At 45.9% G+C, this 20,813-nt stretch overlaps 1 long non-coding RNA gene across 6 annotated transcripts in view; it reads left to right on the plus strand.

Moving 5' to 3' along the window:
* Nucleotides 1–1,357: 1,357 nt before the first annotated feature.
* Nucleotides 1,358–20,813, plus strand: part of LOC106737885 (uncharacterized) — a 78,342-nt gene continuing 58,886 nt past the window's right edge. For 4 of the 6 annotated variants that reach the window (XR_009463819.1, XR_009463816.1, XR_009463821.1 and 1 more), the window contains exon 1: nt 1,358–1,547. This is a non-coding gene — a long non-coding RNA (uncharacterized LOC106737885). The remainder of the gene's footprint in view (nt 1,548–20,813) is intronic. The other 2 variants (XR_009463818.1, XR_009463820.1) reach the window with 2 other exon arrangements.

The raw sequence follows: 20,813 nt of genomic DNA on the forward strand, positions 1-20,813 counted from the left end.
TTTGCAAAGGCCCTGTTCCTATGGGGACAAAGCAGAGATGGTGGAGTACTGGATGGGGTCTCCTTGCTTTGTTGGGCAACCTGGGGCATGACACCAGCCCTCCTTGTGCCTCTACTCCCCGTCTGTAATAAGAGAATAGCAGTCCTCATCTCCTTTGTAAAGCATTTTGGGATCTTCTGATGTAGACTTAGGTATTGTTGCTTCTCAGCCGTTCAATTCTGACCCTTGTATTAAGCTTGTCCGCTTTTCTAAATACCCATTGAAAGTCTGCAAAACGAGGCTGGCATTCTCTCTTTTCATCTCCTATAGATGATGTGGCCTTTGAAGGTCTCTTTTGCAGCACACAGCTCAGGTTGGTTTGCATTAAGATGATCTTTAATTTTCCAAACAAGACAAACAGAAAATGAAGCACTTTGGCTACTGTTGTCCATGGTATATAAAAGCCTGGCATGTCTGCCAGTGGGAAAGGAAAGTTCCCAGAGCAATGGGATCTCACATGTTGACTTCTGTGTTCCTGTACAAGCCTGTGTGCTTGCATATCAATAGGTATAGAAGTACCGTATATGCTCTTCTAATACCAATCGTGCAGAAGAAATTCTGCACCAGCCTACTTCTTGAAGTTGTTCTGAGACAACAGTTAAATTAAATTCATATGAAGATTTTGCAAAGTAAATTTAAAAAAATCAAAACCTTTTGGCTTGCATGAAATTTAAAAGTTGCTGTCCTACATGTGTGGATACAGATGTGGGGACCTGGACTCCTGTGCTCTGTTTCTGATTCTGCAGCTAGCTGTGTAATCTGAAATGAGACTTTTGGATTACGGGGGCGGACTTCACCTGAATAAGGCTTTCGAGCACCCACACCCACCTGTCCTTTTGACACCAATGGACAAAGTAGGCCTTCAGTCCCTCTTAAAAGCAAGCTCTGGTAAGATCTCAGCTTGGGCATCCCAGAACTGATGCACGTGAAGTCAGAGCTGACATTTGAAAATGTTACTCATCTGGGGATAACACCCGCTTTCTAGGGATTTGTGAATCTCATTTTACATTTGTAAAGTGCCTTGAGCTTCTTGAATGAAAAGTGGTGTTTACCTTAACAGTGGACGTTTCACCGTTCAGCAGGTGCTGCATGACAGTCCCCGTTAGTTCATTCAGGCTACACAGTGCCAACCCCAAGCAGTAGAAAAACCCTCATTCAGGTTGAAATATTGTCAGCCCGGCTTAAACATCATGAGATTTAATAACTAATAAAGATTTCTGTCAACAGGGTGCTCTGCTCCTTTAACGACTTGAGAGAACCAGAGCCCAGCAGCCTTGTTCTGGAGCAGGCCAGCTGGCAGGTGAGAGCAATCTCTTGATTAAGGCACCATCCAGCTGGGAGACTGAAGAGAGCTCCCAGGGAGAAGAGAAAAGGGGAGGCTCTGGAGGAAACAGCTTTGCTGTAAGTGGTTATGGATGATACCTGCATTTGGGCCTCTCCTACAGGTTTCGGGGATACATTTCAATGAAGAGGCTGCAGACAGAGGCTGACTGTTGGAACCCAAGCTGGTGAGTTGCAGACTGGCTTGAAGCTATATTATTTTTCCCTACATACTGGGGCTAGTGCATTTAGGGTTCACAGTTTCTAGCTTTTCTCTGTAGCCACAAAGGATTTTTATTTGTTTACTGTAACAGAAGTTCAGATTTGTAGGTAATTGCAGGGGCCTGGGAGGTGGGACTTGACAATAGCAATACATTTATAGTAGCGGGCAACACTAGAGTCTCCTAGTGGAAGCAAAGTTCCACAGAGAAGAGACCGGGCATGGGATCGACTAATTGCTGCCCTTCCTATTGCTTGCTTAAGAGCTAGCGTCCAGTTTTGGCAGCAGCATCAGCTCCCGTATAACCACTTGTGGTCATGCATGTATTGATGTCCAAATGACTTAATCACCACATATATGCCCTTAGGGAGCTACGCGCTGATGCATGCTTCTGCAAAACAAGGCCTGTTCTTGGTTCAGTACAGGGTGTGCCCTGCTAACCCAACCAGTAGAAGGCAATTAAACCTAAGTTTAGTCCATGAAGAGATGTGCCAACATACATTCATCCCCCCCTCTGCCCAGCGTTGTCTCCTTCCCCCTGAGTGTATCGCATGTCATAGCAGCTTGAGTGAGCAGTGCTGACTTGCTGATTAAACAAGAGATATTGGGAGCAGGGCTAGCCTGATGCTGTCTCCAAGAGAGCCTGCATTTGGAGGTTTAGGAGGCAGGCCAAGCGTTTAATTTTTATTTGATACATCTGTGGATATGGGTATTAGAAGTAAGGCTAAATCAAAGCTCCACACACTGGATTAACCAAGTACTAAATGACTGCACAGTGACTGGCATGACTGAACAGTACTATCTCCACACTGTTTTTTGTGGGGGGGAGGGGGGAGGTTTAGGCGCTACTGTGCAGTAGCTCATTACTACTGTGCAGTAGTGCCACCATCACAACTCTTGCATACCACAGACAATGGGAGCCCAAGTGCTTCAGGTCTACATCAGTGGAGCGCAAAGTGCTTTACAAAGGAGATGAGGACCACTATTCTCTTGTTACAGGCAGGGAACAGTGGCACAAGGAAGGATAGTGTCATGCCTCAGGTCATCCAACAAAGCCAGGAGTCCCCATCCAGTACTCCATCTGCTACACCAGTCTACCACCTCTGCTTTGTCCCTATGGAAACAGGGCCTTTGCAAACCTTTGCATGGATTCACCTACTCATAGGACATGCACACTCGTTACTGCATGCACTATCCAGATGCTGAGCTTATTTGGGCTTTGTGTCAGTGCTGCACACAGTACTCGGCATGCCTCTAGGTACTTCAAGCCCACAAAGCCTAATGCAGTGGAATCCTTGGTGACCCACGGCCTCATTTTTTAGCAGGCTAGAAATCTAGTAGCAGTTCAGAGCCTGGCTCTAACCTAGGGGAGTGGGGTCTTTACTAGGCAGATATGCAGAACTCTTCTCCCCCCAGGGATTTGTTCTCGAGTGTCTCAAACCTTTCAGATCACTCTTTGCTACTTCCTAGCTTTGACACTATTGTCCTCTTTCATGCTTTATCCTTCTTGGCAGCAAATTCCTCCCGAAAACTCTCTCCCTTTATTTACTATCTTCAAAGTAAAACTCTTCTCCCCATGCCACCTGCACCATGGTTTATGCCTGATAAAATATAATTGGTACTGTACTTGTCTGAGTTGAACTGTAAACTCATCAGGACAGGGATCTTCCTTTGTTTGCAAAGCTCTGTGTACACCTCTTCTGTTCTGCAAGAATAAACAGTATGGGCAGAAATAGGAAAGTGAACAAAGGCTCCTGTGTCAACCAAGTTCTTGCGTACTCTGTTCAAGGAACAAATGCAGGAATCACTATTGTTAATAATTACTGCTGGCATTATACTCCAGGAGGCATAACCAAGAGGAGCAGAGTTGCATGAATACCCTTTTACAAAATCTTTGTGGAATGGAAACTTTCTTTCTGTCTAAAAAATATACATGAATATTAATTAGGATAATATGTGTTTGCTGATTCTCAGTTAACTGTCAATGGCAGCTCCAGACAACTCCTATAATAAATGATGCTGTAATAGTATCTTATACTTGTATAGCACCTTCCATCCCTGAGTGTCCCAAAACACTTTGCAGACTGATTCATAAACGTATGTATATGAGGATTACTTTACCGACTATTGAAATATGGTCTTATTGGGGGGTGCAAAACAGCTGGACACAGCTGCAAGATGCAACAAGTTTGTGACAGGAAGTGAAGTGTCTAGTAATCTGAAAATGCTATGTTTTTATGGTGTTTTGAGTGATGTACAAATTGCTTTCTCACATTGCAACTTCTGACTGACAGTCTTAGAAGGTGAATGACACGCAAGTGGAGCTGGGTATATGATGGAAAGTCGATCTCAGTCGGACTCTGCTGAAGTCCAGCAGTGGTCAGATTTAGTATTATAATTGAGCCTATGCTAAAGGGAGGTCTGAGCCAGGGCTTTCTAATCCTGCTCCAACCTGTCACAGGCTTTGGCTCTGAAGTTCTAGTCTGGGCCTTTCCCTATGGTGCTATTTGCATTTGCTTGAACAAAAGGTTCATTTTAACTGGGTGTGCTGAGGAAGGGCTCTCTTTTCACTTGATTCCCAGTTGTCTTTCTGGAAACAACTAGCTATGCTAGAGCACCCAGCTTTGAATAACTTTTGGAGAGTGTCTCTGGGACATTGTCCCATCAGATATTTTTGTCCTTTTATCAGATGTAAATAGATATATATTTGCGAGCAGTAAGTCATCTGGCAGCCAGAACAGGGTTATTTTCAAAGGGAGGTTAGGATCATATAACCCGTTCACAGACAGAGGGAAAATGTACACAGCTATTCGCATTAGTCATGTTACCGCTGCAATTATCTGTTTGATCCATAGACACTTCTTTCACTCCCTGCTTGTGCTCCTGGACTCCAGTTCTGGATCAGATTCTGCAGCTTTCTGTGCACTGACATTTATCTGGGGAGGCTGAAATACAACCTCTAGCAAAAGCTGTGTAATCTTCAGCCAGTTGCTGGAGGGAGGGAGGGGTCTTCCTTCCCTTTTCTTTTCTTTTTTTTTTTTCTTCCTGTTAATCATGTAATAAATCACTCCGTGAAACTTGAAGATATGACCTATTGATTAGAAATGGTGTTGACTACTGACCCCGGACAAGTCTCTTTACTTCTCTGTCATTAGACTGAGGGTATAATAACATCTACGCCCTTCACAGGAGAACTGTGAAGCTTGCTTAATGTTTGAGACCCTCGGGTGACATTTCTCTAAGTTGCTTCTCTGGCACCTGCAATCGTAATATCTGAGTTCCCCTCAATAACGTATCGGTTCTGTCCTTACAGCAGCACGGTGAGATAATGTTACTATCTCAGTCTTGCATGTGGGGAAACTGAGGCACACAGGCACATCACCAAGGAAGTGGATGGCTATGCTAGGCAGTACCTGTTAGCTTTGAGAGTTTCAGATTGGCATCCTGACAAATAGGCAATCCATCCTGTAGAACTACAGAAGTGAAAGTATTTTATATTTTCAATAGTATAATATTCTCCAATTAATCAGGATGTGCTTAACTGGGACAGCTGCTTTATTGGGACTGCTTCAAGGGAACCGCTGTAGCCTAACAAGAGTTAATGGCAGCGACTGCTGCTTCACTGAGACAATAGTAGCATACATTCTTTTCAGTGGGGACACATTTGGCTGTGCAGTGCCAAGAGCTGATGTGGCACTTTATTGAGTATTAAAGAGGTGTATAATTTTCTGCTTAAGCTTTGCAATGCAGAGGTTAGCAAGTAAAGATGGAAAGAAGAGACTAAAGGACATGGGAAATCATTGAAATCTAATGACAGGGAAATTGTCAATAAACATTCCAAGTCTTTTTTTTTTAATTAATTATTCTAATTGTACCCCTCCTCCACACTCTGCAGTCTGATGCCCCACTTTAAGGGGTTTTGCTACATGCTGTTGGGTTTTTTGCTGTCTTTTCTCATTACCTGCCAATGCTGAGCCCTGTCTGTTGGGGAAGAGCTGTTTGTTTTTCCACAGATTGGAAACCAGTGACCCTCAGCCCAATGCCATCAGCACTAAGGCCTCTCTGGTTCTCATTTTTTAGCAGGCTAGGAGAACCTGAAAGGTCTGGGAAACTGAGACTCATTTTGGGAATGCTGTTCTCAAATAGTTTAAAAGTGACGTGGCAATTTTGGGAAGGAGAATTTTTAAAGAGGCGACGAACCCAGGATCCTGTGCTGAAACAGAGCTGAGACGCTGAATACACCAGATTATATATACAAAGAACTGTAAGCGGTAACTTTTGCTGTACTGGCAACTCTTTCATCCAGGTGCAGCTGTCCCATTAGTGCTTTGTCATGCACTGGTTTAAATTATGCCCTGATGCTGCAGAAAGATAAGGGAGAAAATTACTTTCTTCTCCTCTTCATTTTTTTAAATAATTGCTCTAAAATTATACAAAGCTTCACAAATGGGAGTTACATGAGGTTCTTATCTTTTTCAGCAGGCACACAATGCTAGCAGCATTTAAGCAGGCAGGTATGGAAAGGAGAGAGAGAGGGAAAATGGAAAAAGAAAGGAGAGAGAGGGTGAGGAAACTCTTCAGTGGAAAAGGCTGGAATGGCTTTTGCATGAGGTCCTGTAGTCTCCTACCTATGCACTGAACAGGGCAAGTTTTACATGCCATCTGTGTATGGGAACATCCCCTTTTAGGGGCAACAGCATAGGCATTTGTCCTGGGACTGCCAACAAAGGTGTCCATTTAGAGGAGTGTGCGTGCGTGTGTGTGTGTGTGTGTGTGTGTGTGTGTGTGTGTGTTTGCATTTGCATGCATGCTTGACAGTTGTGCTTTAGGGATTGAAGCCACCGGCTCATATTATGCAAGCAGCTGATCAGCCACCTGACAGTAGCATGATCTTGCCCTTCTCTAGACCCTTTCGCCAAAGATCTGGGGGCATTCAGTGAGCCTTAGTGGATGACCATGTGGTGTTGTGTATGTGCTGATTTTTTTGTTCAGCCACACAAAGAAACCAATGATGCAGGATGAGGGTAATGTGAAGCAGTCCCACTTGTGATAGCCATTGCCCCCCAGATAAGAGAGGGGAGACATGAGTCTCTCCTGTGATGCCAGGCCTTTCCTGGAGTATCCAAAGTCCCCGTGCTCCAGAACGCTGTCTTCCTTGGCTACTGCTTTGGTTCTTCCCATGGACAAAGGTACTTTTGGGCTGCACAATCTCTTGATCCTGTGATAGGGTTACCATATTCCCAGTATCAAAAAAGAGGACAACTGTGAGGGGGAGGAGAGGGGGAAGAGGCATATGATGGTGGGGGTGGGGGGCAGCAATATGCCTGTGCCCTGCCTCTGCCCCTGCTCCCCCAGCCCTGCCAGCCCCTTCTCATTCCCAGCCCACAGCTCCCTGCCCCCCAGCCCTCCTGGTGCCCCGTACTTCTGAGCCACAGACCCCCACCTCCCCACAGCCCTACTGGTGCCCCTCACTCCTGAGCTGCAGCACCCTGCCCCCCGTCCCCCTTCAGCCCTGCTGGTGCTTCACACGCCTGACCTGCAACACCCTGCCCCCCCAGCCCTGCTGCCCAAGCAGCTCCTGCATTGCAAGTGTGTGCACATACCCACACCCACAGTGTCTCTTTACCTGTCCAGGGCCCACACGGGGAGCATGTGACCCCCAAGAGCCAATCAGTTTGCTTGCTGCTGTCAGTCCCAATCAGCCAGCCTGGGAGAGCAGAGGGAGAGAGAAAGTCAGGATTTTTGTTCTCATTTTAAAAACCTGCCCGGACATGAGGACAGGGGTCCAAAAAAAGAAGACATGTCCAGGAAAACCTGGACGTATGGTAACCCTACCTGTGAAGCCGAGTAAGTAAATGTTAACGGCTACATACATGCCATCAAAAAGCCTGAGGCTGAATCTATTCAGCCTTTGCAGGTTAATCTAAACTGCACAGATTAAATTGAAACAGAAGTGAACGGACGTTTACCTTTGATTCAGGAAATGCAGCCACATGTCTGCAGTGGCTTAGGCCAGAACCCAGGGTGCACTAGAGCATGGCTCTCTGGCTGCCTGTTCACTTCCTTTCCCTGCTGCCCCCAGGTAGCTGGGATTTGCAGTCCAGAATCACAGCAGCAGGACTCTGCAGGGTTGTTCATCACTTCTTCTTCCTGCTTCCAGGTGCCTCTGGGATTTGTAGTCCACAGTTGCAGCCAGCAGCAAGTTTGAGTGGGGGAAGGGGTATTTAACCCGCCTCCCTGGCCCAAGGCCCCCAGCTGGGGTTTGCCTGGGGGAAGCAGTTGTCCCCCACCATAGACTGGGCTGCATCCTCAGCCAGGCTTGTTTCCCCATCTTGTCAGCCAACCCTCACTGCTCCAGCTAGGGCGGAGAGGGGCGGGGCCAGCCCTGCTCTCTGGAGCAGATGGCACAGCCCAACCCAGCCCAGGGCTGCAAAGCATGCTGGGATACTGGGGGGGGGGGCTGATTTAACTTGAACCAGGAAGGGATCTGGGACAGAAGTTTCATAAACCGGTTTGACCCAAATCATTTAAGTCTGTTACTACATTCAACCAGGCTTATCTTAAACCAGTTTCAGCCATTTTGAATCTGGTTTATGTGCACTGAGCTTCTGTTCTGTTACGGGTTTAAACTGGTTTCTGATTACTTAAACTAGTTTATATGCAACTTCTGTCCCTAGCCAAAAAGTATGTTACTGCCCATGCCTTGGGGACATGGCCCCCAGCTTGCATCTGGCAAATGCAGTGGCAAGTTTTGCACTCATCTACAGTGGAAACCGGTTGAGATCCCATGGGGATATCTCAAAAAAGGAAATCTGGTCACTTTTTAAAGCCTACCAAACTATTTGCCTTGGTAATATCCTCTGGCATTCTAGCTCCCGTAGCACACATGGATCAGCTCCTTTGCAAGCCACTCCCGTTAATGCTGTTCCAGTGGCTTTCTAGCTTTGAGGCCAACAGAAAAAGCCACAGAGACTTTCAACCAAGAACAGAAAAAAAAGTGTCATGCCCAGGCCCCAAAACAAACACAATCACATTTCTGCTAAGCCCCCAGGCTTCATGATGTCCTCAGGGTGTGTTGCTGGAGTTGTTGGGGAGAGGGGAGGTTGCTTTCTTTGCTCTCTCTTTATTTAACTTTCTCAATACAGCTAACGGCAGCCTCCTCCATTCCCCAACTGCTCCCTCCCCTCTCTAAAATAAACACACAAGTCACTTTGCTGAAGCGATCGCCGCTTCCAAGAGGGAAATTACTCACCCCCATTAGGCCTTTTGTGGCTCTTTTCACTCCCAAATCAATTTTATACTGACACATACAAACAAACCATAGAGGCTTCAAATTAATATTAAATGAAACATAAACCAGTAATGCTTTATGTAAACATTATGCATTACTAGTGGTTCTAGATACACATTTGTATAAACCAGTTTAATTTTCAGATGCACCCATATACCTTGCATGAAAACCACCTGGCCTGAACTCCCAAGTCAGTGCTAGTTTTGACTAAGTGAGGGAAGAAGGCTCTGTCCTGAATATATTATATAAATCCGATTGTGTTTGCAGATACATTTATTTCAGCCAGAAATCCATCTGCTACCACTGTTAATGGATTCACAAACTAATTGTGTGCTTGCTTAGCTAACAGACCAGTGACGTCTCCGCATGTTGTACGAGCTACACAAATTGGTATGTAACGTGCACGCACCGGTGTTTACGTGCAAAATGCCCTTGCTATGAGGATAGGGACATACATTGGGATCCATGTAGCATCTAAATGATGTTTGGGTTTTAGAGCAGAAATATAAAGTTTTTAAAATGAACTGTTACAGTTTATTAGGCAGGCCATAACATTTTGACAATGCTCATTCTTTGCATAACTCCAGCAAAACAGCTTCTGCAAGCATGAGGCCCGAAGCTGCTTCACTTGCCACGCTTGCTAAGAAGGATAGCTCTGCGTTTGGTATGAATGAAGGTCAGCTGGGTTGAATATTTACCACACTACACCACTGTAGCTTTGAATATAGATGCCTTTCTGTTCCTGTTCTGGGGATCTAGTGAAGGTGGAGTTTTACCGAGAAGAAGAAAATTGTTGCTTACAATGCCCATGTGGAGGAATTAAAAAAAAAAAAATATTATCCCAATAGATCTTAGTCCCTGATCTCACAAAAGATATTTGAGATACCAGGAGATGTCGAACCTAGAATTTCTCGTACCGAAAGCCTGCTTATTGCTGCTTCAGCTGGAGGGTTAAAGTCCACACCCCCAGTGCTATTTAGGTACCTAATGCCCGTTGAATTCCCAGTGCTTTCACCATGGGGAAAATTCTTGAAAATGAGTGTCAGGGAGGAACTGTTTGGAGAAATGGTGTTTCTGCTTGTTTCAGGACGTTTACAGAATTTGAACGTTAGATTCACAATCGCCGGCACACCTGTCCGAACAAGCTTTGCTTGGACCCAAGGGTCACTAACTAAGTGGTGGGGAAAAAGGAATGCCGAATTCTTGAAACAATACGGATGGTGAGCTTTACTGCTAACAAGACCTTCTTCTTGATGATTTAGTCATGCTCAGAGGCTCTAATTGGGGATCAAAGCCCAGTTGGGTTAGGCAATATACATATTTTAATAGGAGTATAGTCATTGCCGCAAAAAGCTTTCTGTCTAGTCTGGAGTAGCCTGTGGGAGAAACACATCTCCAGAAGACGCTCAGGGAATACTTTCAAACAATGAACAAATTTGTCAAGCAAACGAAAGCCAAAACAAACAAACAACCCCCCCTCCCCCCTCTGCAATCTGCTTGTGGATAATTTGTGAATGAGAGAATAGACTAAATTTATCAGATGCTTTGGTTCTTTCACATCTTCTACTGGCAACCGAACGGCAGCCACTCCTTCACTTTTCATCCACAGAAGTTGTAAAACTCAACACGACAAAAATTCGTACGGTGTACAGGTGCATCTTGGGATGAATATATTATGTGAGCCCATGAATGAGTGACTGTGCATGTGACAGACGGTATGCTTATAGATCACCTATTAGATAGGTGGATGTATTTCTGTCTCCCATGCAGGACCGAGGAAGTTCCTAGCCAAAGGGCCAAAAAAGGTCCACTAGGTAGCATGCACCCCAGCATCTAAAGTTAAAAAAAAATCTTTTGAAGAAGGTGATAAATGCTGGAGATAAAGAGAGCACAGTGTGGCAAACTCTTTCAGTTTAGCATGGGCCTTATGCTGTCTGATGTTTTCCTTTAAGGTACATCATCCGCTTAGGTGATAATTTAAAGATCCCTTTAAAAAAAAAAAGTATACTTTTAAATCTGCATGGTTTCAATCAACAAGACAAATAACTAGAACCCAACTTGTATGCATTTTTAAAAACCCCATGATTTTAAAGCCCAATTAATGATTTTACAGGGAGCGAAGTTGTCTGATTCATGGCTTTGGAATGCTTGGGGCTGGCAGTTGTCTTAAAGGTTATTTAATTACTCAAGTATTTAAATAACAGAACCACGGAGACCCCAAACAGCACTCCAGCGTTTTCCCCCCCAGTCAAAACTCCAATCAAATGCCATCACTCCAAATCAGGGCACTAGTATGCCATTTGCATGCCCTGTTCCTTTCCCACACTTTTCAGCTGTCTTGTCTATTTAGCCTGTGCACCCTTTGAAGGAAGCACTGTCTCTTAGGGCACATCTATACCGCCTCCCTGCCGAGCCTGGGACAACTGCCAAGAAACAAGCCCTCCCCACCCACTCTGACTCAACACAAGCCAAAGCCTGGCACTTTGGCCATAGAGGTGGCTTAGGGTGGTTCTGAACGCGCACTAGGGAGGGAGAAAGGAAGCAACCGTCAATGGCACAACAGGTTGAGGCACCAGGTAGTCACCTTGGCAGAACTGTGTTTAAATCCTATTTAGGTCATAAATAAAATTACGAGGGGAGACCTGAGTTTCTATGGGTGTATGCTCACATCCCACAGCAACTCTGCTGCGATTGCCACAGCAATCTTTTAAGAACTGGAAATTGGATTATGCAGATGTTCATGAAAAGCTTGTTTTTGCCTTGATTGCCAAAACCAAATGGAGAATATTGCATCTGATGGCAAAAGTTGCAGTGCACCCTGCACTGGGCAGTTATAGCAGACACAGCACACTTGTCCCTTCCGTGACTTGATGACTTTTGCAACTAGCCAGCAGCGTGCAAATATAGAGGTGCAAATATTATCAACTATACCATTTGAATTTCATGCTGAGTTAGTTCATTACCTGAGTCGCATACATCTGTTGGCTACGGTAAATTGCAAGAGGCGTTTTGAATTTGATTGCAATATTCACTTTTCAGATGATCTGCGGGTCAAGTATTATTCACTGAAAGGATTCATGAATAATTTTGAATAGCTGGACCGATATATTTAGATATTTTGCAATCTGTGGAGGGGGTGGTAAGACGTATCAAATAAATTATTCAGTGTGGCCTTTTCACCCAACTCTAGAAATGAATTTCATTGTCTTATCGGTCTCCTTAGTGAATGTTTTTGCAATGCACCTCAGATAACGCCGTCCACACTGCAAACCAGATAAGAACACAACCAGTAAAATGGGAGTTTTATCACTGATTTTGGCAGGGCCGGAATTTGACTTGGAAGATACAATTAAGTTAGCAGGGTGTCTACACAACAAACTAATCAACTAGAGCAAGGCAAATATTTCCATCATAAAACAAAAATGAATGTTGTGCTTTAAGGAGGAAATAACACCAACACGAAAAGTAAACAATTAAAAAAAAAAAGAAGCAGCCACGCCGCAATTACCATTTTCATACTTTGATGTCAAGTGCCACCTTGTGTTAGTTCGAGAGACAGCAAAAGGATGTTACCCCCCTTTCGAATGCCATCAGGTGCAATTTCAGTTAAAGTAAAAAGACTAACATTTTGCCTGAATTACAAAAAGAAAATTGTACCACCTCCTACGTGGTGGGAGCCCGGTTGCTGCTGTGACTGTGCGTGATGGTTTTCAGTTGACAGTGCTGTGTTTTGACATAAGTAATTGAAGTTCTGCATGGTTAGGTCTTCTTAGACAGACAAAAGGCCTACTCCTGCCAACTCTTTTTCATATGTCTAACCCTATTAAGGTCAACAGGCCCCAAAAAAGATTCCAAAATTAGGGCCAAATTGACCATACCACCTAAGAAGGCTTGGTTAGGATGAGGATCCATATAATCCCTGGCTCTTTCTGCTCATTACAGACTCTCTGCAGGCAGTTTCTTTTCTAAATGGTGGTGATAATACTTTGTATTTCTGGAGTGCCTTTCATCCAAGGATCTTTATAAATGGAATAAAACTTAGAACACCCCTCTGAGGAGGTAAATAACTGCATCGGGTAGAGGGATGAAAAGACTTGGCAGGGGTTACGCAGTGAATCAATGGCAAAGCTGGAAATAGATCTCCGATATCCTGAATTTTTGCTTTAACCACCATAAACGTTCCCTACTGTACAATAAATAGGGCCCCGGAGTTTGAGGCTGTTGCTATTCCCTTTCCTCTAGCTGCAGTGTGTTTTTGGGACTAGTAGAAGGGTACGGGGAAGCTTAGAAGGTTTTTAAGTGTATGGGACTCAGAAAATTCTAATTTTTAAGAGAATCCCAGTTTCTCTGGCGGTCCCAGGTTGGATGTGGGCCTATGGGTCCTGTTTTTACGCCTGGGCAAATTTGTTGGTGTTCTACCTGCTGCGATGCAGAATAGGAGAAGGAGAAAGGAATTAAGGGAATGGAAGAAAGATTGGAGGAGTGTGGCCCGCCAGGAAGCGTCCTCATCGGGACGTGTGCATCCCTAGAGCCGGTCCTGCAATCATCTTGGCTAGAGCTGCCACATCTTTCTCCCTAGGGAAGTTGAGATCAACTTCTCTGTTTGCCCCACCCATGTTGCTGGTGGCTTGCTCTGGGTTATCACAGTCCGTGTTCCTCTTCCTCTACCACTACTTCTACTTCACCCGTTTTAATACCTTCTGTGAAATGCCTGGCCTCTTCGCTGCCCCAGGATCTGGTGACAAATTGTCATCTCTGCTCCCAGCCAGCCTCAGAGGATGGCAACGTTTAGGTGGTTGATCCTCTCTCACTGGCACTAAATTCACATATGTGCATATCCTTGTGAGTTTTACTTTTGTAACACCTGGATGCTATGTGTAGATACAGATCTACAATAGAGTTAACACTATGTACAGGTTAGTTGGTACAGCTCCAAGGAAATAAGCTGCCTAGGCTCAGCCCATAGATCTGCTGATGGAAAAAACCAGAGTCCAGCCCAAGTCCTTGTGGGATAAAGAAAAACTGTATAGATAATTCTTTTCTTTCCACATGACAATGACTCGTCTGCTCTGCAGATTGCACATGTGAACTACTCCGCTGACAAAATGAGGAGTAGGTTCTTCATGGTAGAAGGAGTCCTTTCTCCCTAGCAGCCCCGCATGTTGCTTGAAGCATAAAGGAAAAGAGTCATACACTGGCACATCAGAAAGTGAATCTATGGCTTGTGGGTGGACTGTGGTTTCATTCCTGCGTAGAGCTCCAGCAGAAGCTTTTCTTTTCCTGGAGAGCAGAATGTTTGCGATCCCGAAAAATGTGAGTTATTCTTGCCTGTTCCCGGTTTGTCCTTGTTCTCACGGTTTCCGACAAGTTGGCTGTAAGCTGAAGTGTGTGGCGCATGATGTACAGCTTTGAAAGTTTCACCAAAGGGTGAGAGACTGAAAAAGGAATAGCATCTGCCTTTACACTAAGCTAAGATAAACAGTATGGGCTAAAATCCTCCCCATGTGAATTCTTGGACTTCTCGAGATATACACCGTGGCTGGATTTTGCCCTCTCAAACGGGTCTACAAAGACTGGAGGCATTACTGTCTGCATGTAGAAGAAAACTATGCTGAATCGTTGTGTCTGGGGTGGCAGAGAAAAGATGCAAGAGCTAGACTTGAAAAGGGATTAAGGCCCCCAACTTTTCAAATAGGTGCCTACCTAGTGGGCTTTTAAGAAGTGCGCGAGTGAACATAAGTAAGAGCCAACGAGAGTAGGAGTTAAATCCCATGGGCATCTCTCTTCATTGTGAGGCACCAAATACCTTTGAAAATTTGGCCCAAGTGGCTCGAAATATTTCAGAAAATATGGGCCATAATTCTCCTGGGCATTTGTCAGCTGGACTCCAGCTTGAAATTCATATCTCAAGCCATGTGCAAACTGTTTGCCACGAGTCGAGCTCTGCAAGAGGAATCTGAATCGGATCCAAACTCCAGCAGCGACGGGAGAGGTTTCTGTGTGAATCCAGTTTCAAACTTCATTCCTAAGCGTCATCAACTGACAGTTCCCAAGGCCAGCAAGCTCTGAAACCAAGCTGTTTTTACTTAGCTCTCAGTAATGATCAATTGATCAAGAATGACAGAAGTACAAGAAAACCTGAGCGTGACATGCAGGTACTATAGATTTCTTCTTTTTTTAAGATGTAAGATGTAACACTCATTAACTGTAGCCTTAATGTTCTTGGCAAATTGTCATCCTGGCCCTCAGAAAAATGATATGTGAGCATCCCCGGCTCAGTCGACAAAGCCGGCTTTTCTGCATGCTGTCCGTGTCCAGCGGTATTTCATCCAGTAGAGGGTAGTAATGCACAAAGACAGGCCAGCTCATTACAACTGTGATCTCTTCAGGTATCATCAAAATAGCAGCTACCTTCCCTTTCCAGGGACAAGGCCTTTCAAAAAGCAAGTCTGTTAGGCTTAGACAGAAGAACAGAAAGAAAATGTGCTTCGAACCCTATCTGGCAGGGGCCGGCAACCTTTAATGAGCCATGGGCTGGAACAACCCAGGTCCAGTTTGACACAGGCTGGGTGACTTTGGCAGCACGTCAGCAGCAGAGGACTTTGCCTGCACCCAGGAGCTACGGCCATGTCACTGCCGCTTCCCCTAGTCCCCTGCTCCCTGGTCGCAACATGGGTGCAGCTTCCAGCCAGCTGGGAGCTACACCGGGCAGCTGGAAATTGCACCCGCACTGCTACCCCTTGCTGCACCCCCACTTCCCCTCGCCGCCCAACTGCGGCGTAGCTCCCCACCAGCTAGAAGCTGCACCCGTGCTGCAGTCGGGGAGGGGTGGGGGGTACGCACAGCTTCCAGCTGCCTGGTTGTAGCACAGCCCCTTGCTGCCCAGCCCTGGCATGGGCACAGGCACAGGCAAAGCCCTCCTGTTCCACTGGCTGCAGCTCCAAGGGTCAGATCCTTTGGCTCTCAGGACTGGACGTTACCACCCACTCCTTTATGGTTTCCTCACCCCCCCCCTTTCAAGTTCCTCTTTCCGTTATGTGTAATAACCCCATGCTAATTAATGTGCATTGCCTTACTTGCCTGCGATGAACTGGAGCAACCGAGATTTTCTTCTAGGTGGGTCTCTGCCCTGCTGTCTGTACTTCCAACCCTTTTCCTTTCCTCCCCCATTTCTTTCTGACTTTCCTTTCTGGCCTGTGTTAAAATGGTCGCTAACAGGAGCACAGAACTTGCCCACTGGGCCCTGTGGTCCATTTAGCCCTGTCTCCAGTCCTTGACGATAGCTAGTACCAGCTGCTTCAGAGGAAAGCACAAGATGGTCTAGGACAGTCACCAGGGATATTGTTTCCTAGCCCAAGGGAGGCAGAGGAGATTTATATACTGAAGTGCAAGGGTTTATATGTGTTCCCTGTTTTATTGCGTGTCTTATTCCCAGTTGCTGTGTCTGCAGATGATGGCCCTGCAAAAGTCTTGCAGTTCTGGAGAAAAATCCTTCAAAGTACCAGGGCCAAGAGCCTGAGGTTGCACAGCTCAGCTGTGCTCCCTTCAGGTCTTCATGAAAAGCGAGGTTGTTCTGAGTTTAATTAAATAGGGCCAGATTCTGGGATCTAATGGAGTCAGAGGGTGATTTATTCAATTTAAAGATTGCAGAATTTGACCTACAGAGCAGCCTCTGAAAGACTTTCCATTAGGTCTCTTAACTCTCAGGTTTGAATGTCATTTCATTTGGCTAGCCATAAATAGCTGTGAATTAAACAGCCTGTGCTGTGTTGTTTTTTTTTACTAATAGATATGTGCAGTAATATTGCGGTGTTATCTTCATATCCCACTAGTGTTTGCATTAGTAGGTCAGGAGCCAGAGCTGACATTTTTGAGATTTAGAAAGCAGGCAGAACATTTATTCAGTTGTGCAATCTCCATTCGGAGCACTTCCCAGTGCCTGGCCGTGGGTCTCATTTTTTGTCCTTTGACAGCAGCAGTAAATCAATAAGGCAGTTGGAGGTCAGATGTAGTCAATCAGTAACTGAGTTCTGCTTTGGGGAAAATATTATATATTTGACTTCGAAACACAGGGCCTCAATCTGAAGGGTTCGCTAGGGGTCAGAATCTCGAATGTGGGTACCATCTAGTGTGGGTAAAATACCTACACTCACATGAGTGTCCTCTTTCTCAGTGAGAAGTCCTACTGACAGCAATTCTTGATGCTCTTTGCTGAATGGGGACTTGTCTAGGGTGGGAGTGACACAATATGGGCTTCATTTTCATTTGAGCAAAATCCCTTGGAATTTGGTTAGCATTTTTGCTTGTGTTGGAAGCCTCAGTTTTCAGAGGACTGCATCCATGGTGTGCTTAGGACCGAATGTTCAGATTTGGACATCTGAAGTTAGATAAGTGTGATTTTTGAAAAGCATCTATGGGACATGGCCAAACTCCATTAGTAGCCAATGTAAATCTCATGACAAATCTCATGTTTAGGCATCCAAATAAGTGGCCTGGTTTTCAGAAAATACATTGCATCCACTTCAGAGGCACTTCTGTGAGTTTTGATGCTTTTGAACATTGTGGTCCGTAACCTTTAGACTAAGATATCCAGGCCTGGAAGTAATGCCTCTAATCTTTCTCTACTAGTTGTCTGTGTTGACTACTTCACAGTGTCTACATCAATCTAATTACCACAAAAAGTACAATGAAGTACTTCAGGAAATGGACATAATATTCCCTGCTTATTTTTTGGTTTCTCTCTCTCCAATTGTCTATCTCTGCCAGCAGGCTCCTAGCTAGATGGTATCTCAGCCCCTTCCTGTTACATAGTAACTGGTATGTCGTAGTGTGGGGGTCTAATCATTAATGACCATATTAATGCAGCATCTTATTTGATTTAAAATGTTGTCCCTCCATCAGTACCACGCAGATGGCTTGCACAATAACCCGTGACTCATTTTCTGATCCATATGTCGATCCATTTTGCTCTAGCTGCAGGGTGTGAAACATACTACTGTGCTGCACTTTTCACCCGCCCAACAGAATAGGCGGTGGCAAGCATTTGCTTTCGGTGACTCTTGTGAAGAAAGTGGGAGGTGCTTGTTCACACTGAATTGCCAGGGTCTTTGGGTCACTTATTTCCAGAGATGCACTACATTGGCAGAAAGAACCTACCTTGTACCTTACCGAAGGCACGAGTGCTTTCTATCTACAACATCACTCCAACGGAGCATGGTCACTCTTCAGGCCATGTCTACACTGCACCGTAGGGAAGACTTGAAGGTTGCCCTTGCGTTCATAGCCACTGGTCAGCTGTACTGGGAATTTCTAAGCCCATTCCACAGCCAGTCTGTCCCGGGAAGCTCCACTGAACCTCATGTATGTCCACATCACTTCCTAATTGCTCTTGGGGACACTGCACAAGAGCATGCCCTTCCTCTCCTCCTGGTCTGCACATAGATTCATAGATTCATAGATGTTAGGGTCGGAAGGGACCTCAATAGATCATCAAGTCCGACCCCCTGCATAAGCAGGAAAGAGTGCTGGGTCTAGATGACCCCAGCTAGATACTCGTCTAACCTCCTCCTGAAGACCCCCAGGGTAGGGGAGAGCACCACCTCCCTTGGGAGCCCGTTCCAGACCTCGGCCACTCGAACTGTGAAGAAGTTCTTCCTTATGTCCAGTCTAAATCTGCTCTCTGCTAGCTTGTGGCCATTGTTTCTTGTAACCCCCGGGGGCGCCTTGGTGAATTAATCCTCACCAATTCCCTTCTGTGCCCCCGTGATGAACTTAAAGGCAGCCACAAGGTCACCTCTCAACCTTCTCTTGCGGAGGCTGAAAAGGTCCAGTTTCTCTAGTCTCTCCTCGTAGGGCTTGGTCTGCAGGCCCTTGACCATACGAGTTGCCCTTCGCTGTACCCTCTCCAGGTTATCCGCATCCCTCTTGAAGTGTGGCGCCCAGAATTGCACACAGTACTCCAACTGCGGTCTGACCAGCGCCCTATAGAGGGGAAGTATCACCTTCCTGGACCTATTCGTCATGCATCTGCTGATGCACGATAAAGTGCCATTGGCTTTTCTGATGGCTTCGTCACACTGCCGGCTCATGTTCATCTTGGAGTCCACTAGGACTCCAAGATCCCTTTCCACCTCTGTGCCACCCAGCAGGTCATTCCCTAGGCTGTAGGTGTGCTGGACATTTTTCCTCCCTAGGTGCAGCACTTTGCATTTCTCCTTGTTGAACTGCATCCTGTTGTTTTCTGCCCACTTGTCTAACCTGTCCAGGTCTGCTTGCAGCTGTTCCCTGCCCTCCGGCGTGTCCACTTCTCCCCATAGCTTTGTGTCATCTGCAAACTTGGACAGAGTACATTTCACTCCCTCGTCCAAGTCACTGATGAAGACATTAAAGAGTATCGGTCCAAGGACCGAACCCTGCGGGACCCCACTGCCCACACCCTTCCAGGTTGAGACCGACCCATCTACCACGACTCTTTGGGTGCGACCCTCTAGCCAATTTGCCATCCACCGGACTGTGCAGTCATCCACATCACAGCCTCTTAATTTGTTCACCAGTATGGGGTGGGATACCGTATCAAAGGCCTTCCTGAAGTTTAAGTATACGACATCCAGCCCTCCTCCTGTGTCCGGGCGTTTCGTAACCTGGTCATAGAAAGAGACTAGGTTGGTCAGGCACGATCTGCCCACATCTCAGACTCAATAATGAGGCAGCAAAATCACCCCCCTGCTGCTGCTCTTATATAGGCTCCAAAACAGCCAGGGAGGATGGGTGCACTCTGAGCAGCTTTGCCACTTATTTTTATTGTTAATAGTTTCTGGGGTTATTATTTTTATTATTAGTTAGTTATTATTAGTTTCTGGGCTTGGCTGGAGTGACCATATATCCCTGATCTCAACAGGGCACCACCCCACCTTGGGTATACGCAGCTGTCTCTGAGCTCTACCTTCAGCTGAGAGCGCTAGAGAGTATATGTATGCGTGTATATCTGTATATATATCTGTGTATGTGTATATGTGTGTGCATGCACATGTATGCATGTGTGTGAAAACTAGCCCCGTTTTTGCTGGAACTGTCCCATTTTTAAACACATGTGCTGGGCATCCCACTGAAAATGAGACAAAAACATTCATTTTCCCAAATTGACAGGGAGGCTGGGACAGGGGTTTCCAATGGGACTGTCCTGGTGAAAATGGGGCATGTGGGTGGACAGGTATGGGGCAGGAGCGGGCAGGCGTGGTGTGTGCAAGGCTGACACTCCTGGGAGCACCAGGGCAGCAGCGCAGATACCACCTAGGGCTGGTCTGCTCCACAGGAACAGCAGGTCTTGGTGAGAACATGCTTGGATAAGCCCCGTTCACCTGTGCAGTCTCCAGGGGAAGCCACAGATGGGGGGTAGAGCCGTCCACGTGGCTTGGGCGGTTGAGCATCAAGTATCAGGGTGGGCCAGACTCAGCTGAGATTAGCCCAAGGGTTCTCCTGTTGGTGTTAACTCCTGTATCCCATCACCCCTATGAATGCAGTCACAGAAGAAGGAGACGGAGCCAGACCTCCACATTTCTCTCCTCCTTCGGATTTTAATGCAGACTTGCAGGTGCTGGCATTTCTCTCCAGTTTGCTGCTTTCTTGATCAGGGGTCTAAATCCTAGTGCAGAGGAGAAGGAGAAATAAGTATGTTGGCAAAATAAGGGGGACTTGAGGATTAGGAGTCAGGAAAGACTATGTGTTTTCCTTGGCAAGGGCTCTGTTCCAGTCTTTTGTACTTGTACGTTTGTATATTTTTCCTGCAGATGACTGTTAGTTGCCTCGTCAGGCATGATCTTCCCCCCTCCTCTCCGCTCGAAGCGATTGGGAGGTTTATCCAGAATGTTAGATTTGAGTCTGAAAGTCTTTAAAGTTGGTGAGGGGGAGGTTTTCTACCGGCAGTTTGGATTAGGCTTGCCTCCA

The sequence above is a fragment of the Alligator mississippiensis genome, chromosome 8, assembly GCF_030867095.1.
Source record: "Alligator mississippiensis isolate rAllMis1 chromosome 8, rAllMis1, whole genome shotgun sequence".
NCBI classification, from domain to species: domain Eukaryota; kingdom Metazoa; phylum Chordata; order Crocodylia; family Alligatoridae; genus Alligator; species Alligator mississippiensis.